General features: G+C 50.6%; 1 protein-coding gene across 2 annotated transcripts in view; it reads left to right on the top strand.

Moving 5' to 3' along the window:
* Positions 1 to 7,287: 7,287 nt before the first annotated feature.
* The window catches only part of BEAN1 (brain expressed associated with NEDD4 1), a 37,023-nt gene continuing 28,774 nt past the window's right edge, over positions 7,288 to 15,536 (top strand). For both annotated transcript variants that reach the window (XM_060650597.3, XM_060650598.3), the window contains exon 1: positions 7,288 to 7,531. The gene's annotated coding sequence lies outside the window, so the exon portion shown is untranslated. The remainder of the gene's footprint in view (positions 7,532 to 15,536) is intronic.

Below are 15,536 nucleotides of genomic sequence, written 5' to 3' on the forward strand. Positions count from 1 at the left end.
GCAAAATAGGTGAAGTGAAAATTGGGCTTGGGCCCAGGCCAAATGTGGGGGCCTGGCCAACCCCAGGGGCTGAACCAAAAGCACATCACTGGCCCAAGTCCTCATTCTGCAGAGACTGGACCATCTGATCCCCTCTGCACACACATATTCCACCCCATCTTCCACAAGGTAGCCAGAAAGATCTCCTAAAACACCAACCTGATCAGGTCATCCCCTCCATAAAACCCTTATGTGGCCCCCAAGGCCCTCAGTCTGTCATTCAAGGCCTTTACGACCTGCTGTGGTACAGTGAGAAATATATTAGGTCTTTGGCTGGGTTCCTGGCATAAAGCTCCTAAAATCCTTGTAATCTCAGGGTGTTAAGAGCGATAGGAGCATCTTTTGTTATACTGGGTTTTGTACAGAGCTCCCAAGAATCTTGGAATTTCCTAAGTGGTAGGAGTGTCTTTTGTTAGTATTCATTACAAGCCCTTTTGATCACACCTAAGTATATGCTAATGAGGTGATTTCAAATGAGGCCTCTACAGAGCCTCAGAATGAGTATGGTCACCAGAAAGACCAAATGATTACAGGATTGGAACTTTGAGCTCCACCCAAGGACCTATGGGAATAGGAGTGGGGTGGGGGTGGGGAGGTGGGAAGGAAGAAGACCTAGAAATTAAGCTATGTAAAAACTCTTGAACAATGAGATTGGATGAGCTTCCTGGTAGGTGAACATGTTAACATGTCAACATGTTCTGGCTGGGAAGGTGATGTTCCCAGAGAGGTCATGGAAATCACACACTAATCCCCCAAATACCTTGCCCTCTGCATCTCTCCCGTCAGGCTGTTCTTAAGTTGTATTCTTTATAATAAACTGATAAACATAAGTAAAATGTCTCCCTGAGTTCTGAGAGCTATTCTAGCAAATTATTGAACCCAAGGAGAGAATCAAAGGAAACCTGTAATTAGAGCCAGAAGTATAGCCTTGTGATTGGGATCTAAAGTGGTGAGCAGTGTTGTGCTACTGAGCCATTAAGTTATAGAGTATCTATGCTAATACCAGGTAGTTAGTGTCAGAATTGAATTGAATTGTTGGACTAGCCCAGTTGGTATCTAGGAAGTTGGAGAATTAGTTGTTGGTGTTGGAAAACACTATGGACCTGCCATTTCAGTCCTCTCATAACATGCCACTCACTCACCCTCAACTTTGCTCCCAACATTCCAAGTTGCTCCATCCCTGACAGTTTAATGGAACTTTAAACTCAACTCAAGGAGCACAACCTCAAAACAACCTATTATAACCTCCTCACATTGGGTGAAGTATCTTTCCTTTGTGCACATCTGGCACAGAAAATATACTGCTCTGTGACCATTGGTTCACACATCTGCCTCTCCTAACAGATTGCAGGCTCCTTAAGAACAGGGACTTGGTTTTCTACATCATTTTCTTTCTCTTTCTTTTTCTTTTCTTTTCTTTTCTTTTCTTTTCTTTTCTTTTCTTTTCTTTTCTTTTCTTTTCTTTCACCAGTACACAGCAGAGTGCTGGACCTAGAGTAGGAATCAATAAGTACGTATGGTTAAAGGGATAGGAGGGAGAATAAGTGGATGTGTGGGAGAATAGAGGCAGGGGGATAAATGAGAGGAAGGTTAGATGGATGATGGATGGATGGGTGGATGGGAAGGTAGAAGAAGGGATATGTCGATAAGGAGAGCATAGAGGGGTGAATGAGTGGATAAATGGGTAGATAATCGAGGATGGGAGAAAGGACACATGGATTCATGGGAAGATAGATGGATACATGAGTAAATAGACGGTACATCAGTCAATCCCATGCCTGAGTATCTAAGCCTGGGGTTCGGTCCTCAGGTTATCTTTGTGGCCTAGACTGCTCTCAGAGTTCTGCTACCTACCAATGATTCCTAAAATTCAACATGTATAAAATCAAATCCATATTCATCTTCCCCAAACTTCCAGCACTCTGCTCCTCAATGAATGGCAACACCATCCATCCAGCTTCACCAACTAGAAATCCAGGGATGATCCTTAACTCTACCCACTCCTTCAACCCCCATACTCAAGACGTCACCAAGTCCTGTTGACCTTACCTCTGACAACTCTTGCCAACTGGTCCATCTCCTTCCATCTCCAGGGCCACCATCGCTTCTCTCCTGCGCCAAGGTGATCATCACCTCACCAGCCTTCCTGCTTCCATTCTGTCTTGCCCTCAACCATCTCCACACTGCCAATAAAGCTGCCTTTTCAAAACTCAGGTCTGACTATGCCACCACCACTCCTCCAATATTGTTTAAAACATTCTAATGCCTTCCATTGCTCTTAGGACCAAAAGCAATCCTGACTCCTGCCCATTTCTTCTGTCTCATCCCACACCCTTACAGGGTCATGCCTCCTATAACACTCTCTCACAGGCTTCTTGTGGCATGTCCCATCATTGCAACTTTACCTCTATCTCTGTGACTCAGTGGTCAATGTCTGTCACACCCTCTAGGCAGTGAGCCCTACAGAGGAGGGACCATGTTAATTTTGGCTTTACTTGTTTTGGGGGTCAGGCAGGCTTGGGTGCAAATCTGAGTTCTGTCCCTAATTAGCCATGTGACATTGAACAAGTTACTTGACCTCCATAAGCCTCTTTGCTGTACATGAAAAATCAGAAAATATTGTCCCCCTCTACAAGACACTGGAGGATGAAATTAAATAATGCATGTAGTGTGGCTAACAGAAGCTCTGGTCTCTATGAGGACATGTTATGACTGTATTGGGAGCAGCAGCAGAAAGGTCTCTTTGCAGATCCTGCTTGCTCCTCAGCCAGTTTGCCCTTATCAAGCTCTACCGTGAATACAAACCTTCAAGCAAGCCTAGAATTAAGTCCCCCAGAGGAAGGGCTGGCTGCCTTTTATCCTTCATCACCTGGAGACCTCTCTCAGGGCTCTGGAAGGGCAGCTTTCATCCTACAGGGGAGACAGAGAGGGACAGCCTGTCCCAGCCCCTCCAGTCAGGAGAAAGGGTGGTCAAGGCTTAGGAAATGCCCAGAAGAGTTTAGGAACCCAGAAACCAACCTTCTTGACAGTCCATTTCATTAAGTCCCTTCCTCCCACAGGAGCCTATGGTGGCTCTGTTGCCTACAGCATCAGGTGCAGCTTCCTTTACCTAGGCTCTCCCTGCCATCCCCCCCCTCCCCTGCTGGCACCTGGCGCCCAGAGCCCACCCTTCATTCAGACAGGCCTCTTTACCAGCCCACAAAGTCCTTCCTTACCCTGGGCTCTGCCCTTCCTCTCTAAATCCTTTCCCCTCTTCCAGAAAGCCCTCTAGGATTGATTGAGCCCACACTAATTTCTTTCTCTTCGGAGGACCCAAGGCCCTGATGCCTCCAATTAAAGACAAAGCTCTGGTGTAAGACCCATCTGGAAGCAACTCCAAGCTCGCTATCCATAAAGGATACATTTTTTTGAAGGATAAAATCATGACTGTTATAGCAACATAAATGAACACTCATCAAAGACTTTAACCCATTCATTAATGAGGGAACCAATAAGATGTTATACACAATTCAAAGGCCAATCCAAAGCACGGCCACATGTATAGCTTTTAGCCCACCCCAAGATACCAATTGACCTTACCTGACGACATTCATGTGCCTCTCAATAGACAAGAATCTTGTGCATTACAATCCGTTTTCTTCAACTTAAGAAATAGGAAAATAGCTCAGAGACAGTGAAAGGCACAAACTCCTATAGAAACAGATAACCACGTGTAAGGTAACACCTAATGTTCAATTTAAAAGACACCCGATCATCTTTTTTGCCTATTTTTGCATCTTACTGGGTGCAGCTTAAAGAACCTTCCAACTCTAGGAAGTTGAATTCAGAGGACCTCAGTCTCCTCATCTGTAAAGTGAGGTGACAGTGCAGACTCCTCTGAGCTCCCAGCAGGGAGCAGCTCCAGAAGTACATGCTTCAGGTTTGGCACATAGCCCTGACCCCTGAGCTTCCTCCCTCTACCTCAGCACCTGAATCTGAACTTGTCGGCTCATGGACCCTAAAAGGGCCCTGCTCCTGGACCCCACCCCCATGGAGCAGGAACCCAAGCCTCTTCCTTCATCTCTCCTAACACCAGCAAGACACAGTCAAGGGGGCCTTTAACAAGAGTCAAAGGAAAAGAGGAAAAGTCTTTGAAAAGCTGGTGGGATAGGTTTCCCTCCCTTACCTCCTTTCTATTAAAAAAAAATGTTTTTTTACATTTATTTATTTCTGATAGACAGAGAGAGACAGAGCACAAGTGGGGGAGGGGCAGAGAGAGAAGAAGACACAGTAACCAAAGCAGACTCCAGGCTCTGAGCTGTCAGCACAGAGCCCGACGTGGGGCTCGAACTCAAAAACCACGAGATCATGACCTGAGCCGGAGCCAGACGTCCAATCCACTGAGCCACTCAAGCACCCCCTCCTCTCCATTTTAGAGCATGGTGTGCTCTCCACCCCACATAGCCAAGGCAATCCAGGGAGCAGGGCCCTTTGTAATGTAATTCAAGGCTGGGAAGATGCTTTTGGCATAATTCTGTATAAAGGATACACCAGCAAGAGAACTTTCCCGAAAGGGGTAATAGATTTTTAGACAGATACCCACACACGAGCCAGACCATTCTGACAGATTTTCCCCCTCCCCTGCACAACCCTAGTATCAAAAGATTTCCCCCAATAATAGAATCAATAAGTTGACCATAGTCTATGAGTGACAGGGGTAATACAGAGCACACTCTAGGGCAAATCCCCTTAGCCTGGCTCTTGAGGACTCTCTGGGTACTTCACTGTCACTGTGTGACTTCTGAAAGCTTCCTCCCTCCAGCCTCCCTACCCCTCCCCCTTGGTCAAGCAGACTCTAAACACCACTGTGTTTCTTTGGTGCCCAGGAGATGCCCCTCTTGCAAGTCTGACCCCATCTAGGAGAAAGCCTCAAAAATCTATGGATATATCCATTGAACTAAAGAATAATCATGAACATGCACAAACTTACCCATGAGGATGTTCATCGCAGTATTGTCTTCACATGCAAAAAACTAGAAACAAACTAAGCACCCAGCAATAGAGGATTGGCTAATTAAGGCATAATACAACCATCTGATGCTAAGGAGCCATTAAATGTGTGATCATGGGATAAGAGAGGAGAGATAGTGAACAAGTTCACTCCATTTAAAGACACTTCTAGAGTTCTACAATGACAAGGAAAGAAAAAGAAACCTCAGTATTAACAGTGACCACTTCTTATGTTCTTCCTTTACCTTTTGATGTTTCACAAATGTCCCACACTAACATGTATCTGCGGATGCAAAGCTAGACTCAACACCACTAAGCCCAGGGGAAACCAGTTCTGGATTCCAATGTGAAGAATAAGCCAGATTTGTCAGACCACGTGTTCAAATGGAGGGTGGAGGGGAATGAACTCTTAAAGGTTAGAGCCTTCCACAAGTTCAAATTCAAAGTGCCACCCCACAAGACACATACACATAGTCTTGCCATTGGACAGCTCACAGGTAAAACCACTAACAACCAGAATATCCATCCTGCAAAGATCATCTGCAAGGTGTCTGCTCAGAAAGGTCAAGGTCACCTTTATCAGGTTGTGCAGTGGGCACAGTCCTGGCCTGGAAGTCCTAGAACCTCCAATCCTAGCTCTCGGCCCTGGCCTGTCCCCTCCTTTCTCTAGTCCTTTATTTATTCATCCATAAAAATAAATGCAGGCGGTTAGACAATGGGACTCTCAGTTCCCCCTTCTTAATACTCTCAAAGATGTTTCTCTTTATCCTGGTTCCATCCCCCTCCCATAGCACATATGCCCCCATAACAGCCCCAGAGAAGCTGGAATCCCCCAGCCTGGGTCCTACCCTCTCCTTGTCGGGGGTGGAGGGGTAGAGTAGGCAGAGCCCAGAATAAACAATTACCAAAGAAGACTGGGAACTGTCCTTATAAGGGAAGGCACTAGATCATATAGGTCCCTCTGCCCCTCCACCCAGGGATGCGCAAGACATGATGGGTAGCAGAACTGGGAGTGAGGTTTGTTTTCTCCTCCAGAGCCTGCTCTGTCCCCACCCTTCTGCAGTACCAGTGGGGCTTGGCTTCTCTTCAGAGCTATCCCATGGCTCCTTCACTTCTCCAAGTTTGATCATAAACATGTATAGCTCTTTTGTCCTCATGTTGTCCTTTTGAGAACCACTTTCAAGCCACCATCAACAAAATGGGAGTTTGTTGAGAGTTATCAACAAGGTATTTCGTTAATTCATTCATCAAATTTAGAGTGCAGGCTCTGTGCAAGGACCCCAAGGGTTTCCCTCCTGGGGCTCCCAGTCAAGCAGAGGAGATGTAAATAACTAGAAAGCACCACAAGGTAGCAGGGGTGCAGTAAACAGGAGCTCTATTGTAATGAAATCAGGAGGATGACCCGGACTTGTCCAAGGCCCCAGAATACGGTGTGGACAGAGCAGGTCCATCTGCCAGGACCAAGCTCTGTGCCTGGGTTTGCAGGGAGGAGGGTACAGAGGGCACGGAGTGGGGCGAGGGGCGAAGGAAATGGGCAAGCTGATGGCTCAGGAGAGGAAGTCTTCAGCCGGCCCTACCTGACATCCCAACATGCCTCAGAACTCATCTGCCGTCAACTGGGAGCAGAGGCCCTTCCAGTCTAGGCTGCCCCTCCCACTGGCTGTGACAGGGTCCCCCCCCACCACCACCAAGTGCCCAGTTTCTCCTCTGACCAAACTGTTTGGCTGTCCTTCCCTGCACATGCCATTGTCTACCCTTCTCTGCACATGTGTGTGTGTCTGTCCTTCTCTGCTCCCACCTGACTGTATGTCATTCTCTACACACGCCTGTCCGTCTGACATGCTGGTCTCCCTGCCGCGCCCGTCCCGCCTGCAGCTGCGTGGGTGTCGGGGTGGCTGCGCACAGAGGGGCGCGGCTCGGCCGTTCCCCCTCCCGCGTCCCCCCATCACAGGGATGACCCGGGCCGCGGCCCAGAGCTGCTGAAGCCCCAAAGCCGCCACACAGCGCTGCTGAGGCCAGGGAGGCGCGCCGCCTAGAGGGCCCGGGAGCGGACGGCTGTGGCTTGGGCGGCGGCGCAGGGCCGACGGGCAAGCGGGCGGGGCTGCGGCAGGGCAGGGCTGGGACTGGGGCTGAGAAGCCGCCGCCGCCGCCTCCGCTGGGGATCGCGGGCAGCAGGTCCGCTCGGCCCGGCCCCGCCCCACCCGCCCCGCCCCTGCGCGACGAGCAAGCAGAGGCGGAGCGGCGCGCCCCCCGCGACGCCCGAGCTCGAGCCCGAGCCCGAGCCCGAGCCCGAGCCCGAGCTCGAGCCCGAGCCAGAGCGCAGAGGCATCCGAGCGGGAACCAGAGCAGGAGCGGGAGCGGGAGCGGGAGCGGGAGCCGGAGCCGGAGCCGGAGTCAGAGCCCGAGCCCGAGCCCGAGCCGGAGCCAGAGCGGGAAACCGAGCTGGAGCCGAAGCTGGAGCCGGCACTGCGGCGCGCGGAGCGGAGCGAGGCGGCTAAGCCGAGTAAGGGGCGTTGGGCCGGGGGCGGTGCTGGGGAGGGGCGGGTAGGGGGTCCCGGCCCCCTTCCCCGAGCTCTGTGGCGGCCCCGGCGCACGCACACAGCTGGGGCGCCCCGCGCGGAGCCTTGGCGCGCCAGGAGGGCGGACCGGCGGTCCGAAGACGAACCGCAGCGCGCTCCGAATGGGATCCCCAGACTCCCGCCCCCGGCCCGCGCGTCTCCGGCCGGGCCAAGGCTACCCCTTGAGCACGCCCGATAGCCACAGGGAAGGGAGGGTCTCTCGGAGCATCCACCTCCTGTGGGGGGGCATAAGAGAGCCTCCCCCGTCCCGCACCCTCGGTTTCAGGACCCCTGAGCAACCCACCCAAGAAGGGGAAACTAGGACGCACTTTTGGACGGGGTGGAAGAGGGAAGGGGCTCCCGGCTTTGCGGAGTTTGAAGCTAGAACCAACCCCCACCCCTGAGCCAGGAAGTTTGACCCTCCGACGGGCGGGTCACCCCCTGGCCAAGCCCCCGCTTCGACGCCTATCTCAGCACCAAAGGTGGGAGAGGGGGCGTCCCCGCCGCACCTTCTCTAGCTTTGGGGCAGACTTTCGCTTGCGCGGTAAATGGGACTCGAGGCTGAGTCCGAGGCGGCTGCTCTGGCTGGCTGCGCAGCTCGAAGGGCCACAGTCGCCTCTCCCCAAGAGCCCTCGGAAGCTGGGTAGTGCCCACCCCACCCCCCGGCTGGCTCGCGCAGCCTTTCCTCCCCCCCCTCCCCACTCCCTCCCCCCCCCCCATCGGCTCTGCGGTCTGGAGGCTGGCGCAGAAGACCTAGGGGCTGCCCTCTTGATCCCACGCGGGTGTCAGTGGGGGTGGCGAAGCAGGGGTGGCAGGGAAGGCGACGGCATTAAGTGACAGGTGAGAGGCAGGGGCTTCAGGAGACTGATCCTTGGTCTAGACCCACACAGTCCCATGGGCACCTGTCTTGAGGATGCCCTTCTAGACCCTCTCCTCAAACACCCTGACTTCACTTCCTGTGCCTCAGTTTCCTCCGCTGACTAGTAGGCAAGATTCTGTTGTGAGCAGAATGTTTAAGGGCTCTGGTATTACAGTATGGTCTTGACTGACTTCCTATTCCTAGCTGTGTGACCTGAGACAAGACACTTAACCTCTCTTGAGCCTTAGTTTCCCCATCTGAAACACGGGGAATGCGCGTTGAAAAGATTAAATGAGATGCTGCTGGCGGGGGGGGGGGGGGGGGGGGGGCGGGGGCGGCGGCTACCATGGTGCTTGGCACACAGCCAGGACTCAAGTCAGGTTGGCTACAGGTGTCATTTGATGAAGTGTCCAGCACCAGTAGATACTGAAAACAGTGAATTCGCCTGAGATGGCGGGGACTAGACCCCTACCAACCCCCCTTTGCAGAGGGCTTTGAATCCCCTCAAGGCCTTGTTGACATCTAATTGTGATGCAAAACTTGGGGCCTGCCCTTTCTCAGACATTCCCTCCTCCCCAAAGCTTTCTACTGCCTGGCCGGGCTTTCTCCTCCTTACCACACCATATCCATCCAGGATGGAAAAGACTGTATCTGACTGGCTTTTCTTTTGCCCTTGGCTGATGTCTGCCGCCCCGGTGGAGGGCTTCTCACGCATCTCTCACAGTGGGTGCAAGGGAATTCTGCACACCTCTCTCCACTCTGCGGTTTGGGAGGGGGTGGGGCAGGGAGGATTGCTTTCCCTGAGGAGCCATCAGGCTGTCAGGTGGCATGGATGTTCCAGTAGTGATGGTTCAGACAGGCAGCAGAAAGCAGCAGGGGGAGCAGCCGCCAGGGCAAGGAGACAGCAGGTCTGAGGGGTCCCAACCCTGTTTCCATGCTGACCATCCAGCCCATTGAGCCAGGAGGCACCAGAAATGATGAACCTTGGGGAGGAAATGGAGCCAGTGGCTGACCAAGAGGTTAGAACTTCAGAGCTGGAAGGTCCCCAGGAAGAGATCTGCCTGTCTGTGCAGCTGGGGTCTCGGGTTCAGAGTAGAGCAGGCGAGGCCCAGGATCTAGGGGAGGATGCTGGGATCTTTCAGGTGGCATGGAGGGTGTAGGTGCCAGGAGCACTGTTGAGAAGAAAACAAAGGTCCAGCTTGTGGACATCCATGCTTGTCCTGGCCACCTGTGGCCCATCTGCCCAGAACAGGGCAGGGGAGGGTGAGTCTGTCCACACGTTGCCTGATGGGGACTTGGTAATATAGGGAGAATGGGCTCCTTCTATACAGAAACCCCCTTGCTCTTCTTCCTATGTACCCCGCCCCCATTCGCCCACTTGGGTGTCACATCCCTGCATCTTCCATAATTCTCACTCCTCTTCTTCCCAAAAGAGTTAATCAGGAACTGATTAGGAGGTGAGTATCTCCTGGTCCACCTCGGTTTTTGGATCACAGCCCACAGGGAACGTGATGGAGATACGGACATTATCTTAAGTCTTTGGGAATAAACAGACACGTTCTGGCCTATTACCTGAAGCCTTTGCCCTGGAAGTGCTCAGAGCACAAGGTAAGGGGTGGGAAAGTCTAAATCTGCTCTCAGCCTCCTAAATGTAGAAACTGAGGCCAGGAGGGCTTCTGGAGCCCCTGGGCAAGTGAACACAAAATGGAGCTATGGCTGAGAACATGGCTACTTGGACCCAACTGCCTAGGCTTAGAGCACAGGATTCTGGGCAGAAGATTTACCTTTCAGAGCCTCAATTTCCTCTTGAAAGTGGGAACAAATATTACGTACCTCCCATGACATTTGTGGGGACTGAAGAAGTAATATACAGGAAACACGTGGCAGTGTCAGATGGACCATTCCCAGTGGCCTTGCTGCATCTGCATTATGAACATATCCTGAACACATACTGTTTTCCATGCCTAAGCACTTCTCTTTGGATTCCGACAACAGTCCTCTGATTTAGGTACTGAAATTGTCCCCATTTTATAGATGAGAACACTGAGGCTGGGAAAGGTTAAGGGCTATCTAACGTTGCTAAGTATAGAATACTTAAAACATCCCTATGACTCATCATAATTTTATGAGTTTATAAAATTGATAATTAGCACATTGTATCTTAGATGATGTGTAATTAGTTATTGGAATGCTTCCTCCAGGGATATCAGCAATCATTTTATACCTCATGTTAACTGTCCACGGGCCAGAGAATTTTTAGAGACACCTTCATGTTTTGTATTCAAACAGTAATCAAACTGATTTAAAAGAGCAACCCCCCCCCAATTTATTCCCTATCACTCTTCTCTCCATTTTTTTCCCGTAGCACTATCACCTCTAACACCTCTATATCATATTCATTTGTTTATTGTCTACTCTTATCAATATAAATTCCCCAAAGGCAGGGACTTTTAACCATTTTGTTCATGATGATATCTCCTATATTCAGAGCCTAGAATAGTACCCAGCACTTAGTATGCTTTGCAAATTATAAAGTGTTTTACAAACATAAGGTCTATTGTTATTATTTTTGCCAAGTGTATAGTTTGCCTGAAAATAAAACATTAAGGTTTGTGGCAGAAACCATTCCCTCAAAAATTTGGCAAATAGGACTTGCTCAAGAGCCAGGGAAATTTTGATGAGGGTTAAAAAAAAAAATGGAAATTATTTACCTAACATTTTAATAAAGCTCCTTACCAGTAAGTTCAAAGACAAGTTATTTTTTTTTAATCTTTACAATAACAAATGGCATGGTCAAAGGCAATTAAGTTAGCTTTAAAATTTTTCAATTAACTATCACTGACTTATCACTTAATTATTCTTTGTTAGCATGAAAGGTTTTTTCAAATCTTCATTTTAATGATTTTTCAGATTATAAAACACATGTTCATTGTAGAAAATTTGGAAAATCATAAAAAATATAAAACACAAAAATCCTCAACCCCACCACTGCCCAGAGAGCCCAATGACGGTGAATATTTGCATCTGTTTCCTCCCAAAATTTTTCTATATATGAATATTTTCTCTAGGTTTTTTTTCTTTTACAAAATAAGGATCATGTTGTATGCAGAGTTCTGTAACCTGCCTTTTTATATATAACCTGGGTCTTTTTTCCTTCTTAGCATTCCACTAAAAGTCTTTACCTATGTTATTAAAATGTCTTTAAAACTATTATTTCATGGCTATATATTATTCCATTATAATTTTCTCAGCCTATCCTCTTATTGGACAGTGAGGTTATCCCTCGTGTTTCACTGCCATAAATAATGCTTTGTGGTGCCCTCTGTGTGGTTTTTCCTGAGCCTTAAAATCATGCTTCTCTACCCACTTGGCCAGACCTATTTGCCAGTTTGTAGATGGACTGGTTTATGCAGGTAGACAGTAAATCAACCCTTAGAGGTTGTACCTTGGTGGCAGTGAGGAAGGAGGTAGCAGTTGATTCTACAGAAGGCTACTTGCCAAGTAATGTTCTTCTCCATTGGGAAAGACACCAGCTGGGTACCAGCCTCATATAAAGACCTTCCTGCAGAGGAGGAAGGTTTTCTGCCACCTGGGGACCCCCTCCCCCCGCAGCCCCAGAAATTAGCCCCCTGCCTGGTGAGGTAGATGCAACCCTTTTAAGATCAGTGTGTCTCACCACAGTCCAGAATCTCTGACTTTCTTCTGGCTCTGGGCAATCACCTGCACACCCACAGGTTCATGGAATCTCTGTTATGGCATCATTCATTCATTCAGTAAACAGTCCCTGAGCATTTACTGTGGTAAGGATAGAAAGCACCAGTAGTTATCTGGCCTGTCTAGATCTGGAGTCTCCACCTCACCCACCTCTGGAAGGGCCTCCATTTCTCCACCATCCCCCCTCCCCCCACACCTACAGACACCCAAGCAGACACAGGGAACCATCTTTAAGGCTCCCTCTTCCTCACCCTCTACATCTGATCCATCTGTCCTGCTTCTTAAATATCCCCTACACAAACCGCCCTATTTCTCAAACCCACCCAGCATGCTCCTGCCCAGGGACCTTCTGTCTGGCCCCTCCACCTGGGATACCCTTCTCCCACATATCCACCCAGCTATTCACCCAGCTAGCTCCCTTGCTCCAGTCTTCGCTTACAGATCACCCTCTCACCAAGGCCTTCTGCAGCCACGGTATCTAAATGTTCAGTCTCCACGTACACACTGCCTCTGTTCCTTCCCTTACTGCTATCTAACAAACACCACCATTATATGTGTGTCTCCTCCACTAGCAGGAAGCTTGGTGAGGACAGGCAGTCAGTGTTTGCTTCACTTCTCTATTCTCAGCACCCAAAACGTGGTTCACAAGGGGCTCTGAATAAATACTGTCAAACCAAAGAATGTAGCCTCTCACTTTGCTCCATTTACCATCGCCTTCATTTAAGCCCATCATCTCCTACCACAGCTTCCCTGCTCCTCTGTCACCTGCCTCCAACCCCTGGTCCCCCCTCCTCACTGAGCCCAGGGAGACCTTCTTAAAAGGTGACCGTGCAATTCCCCTGCTTAAAATCTTCCAAAGGGTAGTCTTGGGGCCGGGAGCTCATGATCTCACCCAACCCCCTTCGTTTCTCTGAATCTCAGTGTTGACATCTGCAAAATGGGGGGTTTGTTTTGAGATCCCCTGGGCTGACGACACGTGACTGCGGTAGAGCCAGTGCCGCATCAGCGTCACGGAGTCACGTGGCCTCTTCCACAGGCCAGCCCACTCCTGCGGCCCCTCGCTGTCCGCGGTCTACCGCGGTGCCGCAGAACCCTCCCGGGTCCGACTGCCGCGCATGCGCCGTGCCGCCCCTGCACACTGCGCCAGCCGGCTCCGCCAGCCCAGCTCTGCCCGCCAGGGGCACGGCGCCGCCCCCCCTCAACCACATACGCATTTGCCCAGGTCTGAGTGTCGCAGTGGGCCCCAGACGAGGTATTCTGGGAGTGGGGACGTGAGGCGGAATGGGAGTGACGTGGACTTGCCGCACACCATTAAGCCACTTCAGAGCCTGGAGTGCCGCCGCCGCCCGCCCTCCGATTTCTAGCCAGACAATACAGTCGCAGATGAGTCACAGGCAGGAACGCGCCTCGCCTCGGATGCTGGGCTCCGAGACAGGCGGGCAGGGGGGAGACGTGACCTGAGAGTGGGTCCAAGCCCAACCCCCACTCCTGCAGTCCCTGCTCCGGAACACCTCGCCCAGCAAAGCACAATCTCAGACCATTTGTGACGAACCTGGCCATCCACTACCCCCATCACTGTGTCCTCACAGCAGCTCTGGTCACATGTGGGGAGAGCGGGGTGGGTACTTGCACACATAGATACCTGAGATCCAGTTCCTTTGTCTTGATAACCCAACCAAAGCTCCACCCAAGCAGAGGGTCTGATGCCACCATGAAATGGTTTTCCTGTAGGTCCTCATGTTGAAATCCACAAGTGGGGGAGGGGAGGAGGAAACAGTAAGGTTGAGATTGCTGTTTTAGGACCCTAAAAGCCCCTCCTTTTGTTTTCCAAGGGTTTTGTGGGACACACCCTAGGTGCTTGGTAAATATTTGAATAAACTGATGCAATCCAGGAATGCTGGGAGAATGCAGCAAGAAGATGTATGTGAAGCGCAGACTGAGTTACATGATGCGGGAAATGGTACCCTAGCTAACGTCAGCATCATTGTCACCCACGATGTCGGGGAGCATCTCAGTTCCTTACATGGGCGTCCTTTTCCTCAGGAAGTTGAGCATCATTAAAAGGCAGCTTCAACACTGCAGTCCTATGCTGACATCAGGCCAAGGTGGATTTGTTCTAGAATCCACATACTTTTAAATGTGCTCAGCCCCGAGGGAGTTCCCAGAGGCCACACTGGCCCTCCATACCCACAAGAAGCTAACAATCTGGAACAAGTTAGAACCAAAGTCATCCTGGAAGGATGTCCATGTGCTGTGGAGGCATAGCCAGAATGGCTATTCTGTCTCCAGCAGTCAAAGAGGACTTCACTGAAGAGGTTTCTTCAGCCGTGTGATGACAGCCACATGGGAGTTTGCCAGGTGGAGAGGAAAGGAAAGGCATGCCAAGGAAATGGCATGAGAGACCCAGTGTGTCCAAGAAGCTGGCCAGCCAGAGCCCTGGGTGGGGTGACACCCAGGGTATCAGATCTCTGTAGGGTGTCCCTGCTGTAACTGAGGAACACTGGGGGACAAGATCCCTCCCGCATAGCCCTTCCACCATCTTTTCTCTGTGACAATGGGAGCCTCAGTTTTCTCATCTGCAAAATGAAAATGGTATTACCCACATCAGGGAACATTGCAATAATGTTGATGATGTCATCTGGCGCAAGCAGGTGTTTGGCGAGTGTGGGTCACACCTGAAAAGCTGGAGTGCCCAGAATGCTTCCATATACACAAATGTCTATCTGACCCAGCCCCTTGCCAGCCTCTTGAGCCATTTGGAAACTTACACACAGTCTGCCAAACATCCAAACTGACCACAAAATATACAATGCAAGGGTTCTTGGCCCCTGCCCTAGGCAGCCCATCTCCCACCTCCCCCACACTCCATGCTGTCTCAACCTTCACCTCAGAATCACAGGGCCCACAAGGAGGAAAGAAGGGGTACAGGGGGCCTCTAGGAGAAGCAAGACCTTGGAGATAACCCCTTGGAGTTTAGAGGGTGGGCAGCACCCTCTACAGCATCAGGAGCCACCACGGTGACCCTATAGGAAGTGTACATGCAGCATATTTTTATTAAGCACTCACATTACGCCAGTTCACTAGAGAGGCAGGCAGAGCACCAGGGCGGTGGAGGCAGTGGTAGAAGCCAGTTCATTTTCCTAGGGACACTGAGGATTTATGGAAGGGTTTTTGGCAAAAGAATGACATGATCCATTGTGCCTTTAAGAAAGACCTCTCTGGAAGCAGCATGAAAGATGGCCTGTCAGCCTGCTTAAGTCTCCCTCCAGACACACACGTGGCCACAGTGCACATAGGCATACCCACAAACGTGAACACAGATGCATGTACACCCATGTATTTTAGAAAGTATAGATCCCAGGCCCTGAGACTCTTCA

The sequence above is a fragment of the Panthera onca genome, chromosome E2 (genome assembly GCF_046562875.1).
Source record: "Panthera onca isolate mPanOnc1 chromosome E2, mPanOnc1 haplotype 2, whole genome shotgun sequence".
NCBI lineage: Eukaryota > Metazoa > Chordata > Mammalia > Carnivora > Felidae > Panthera > Panthera onca.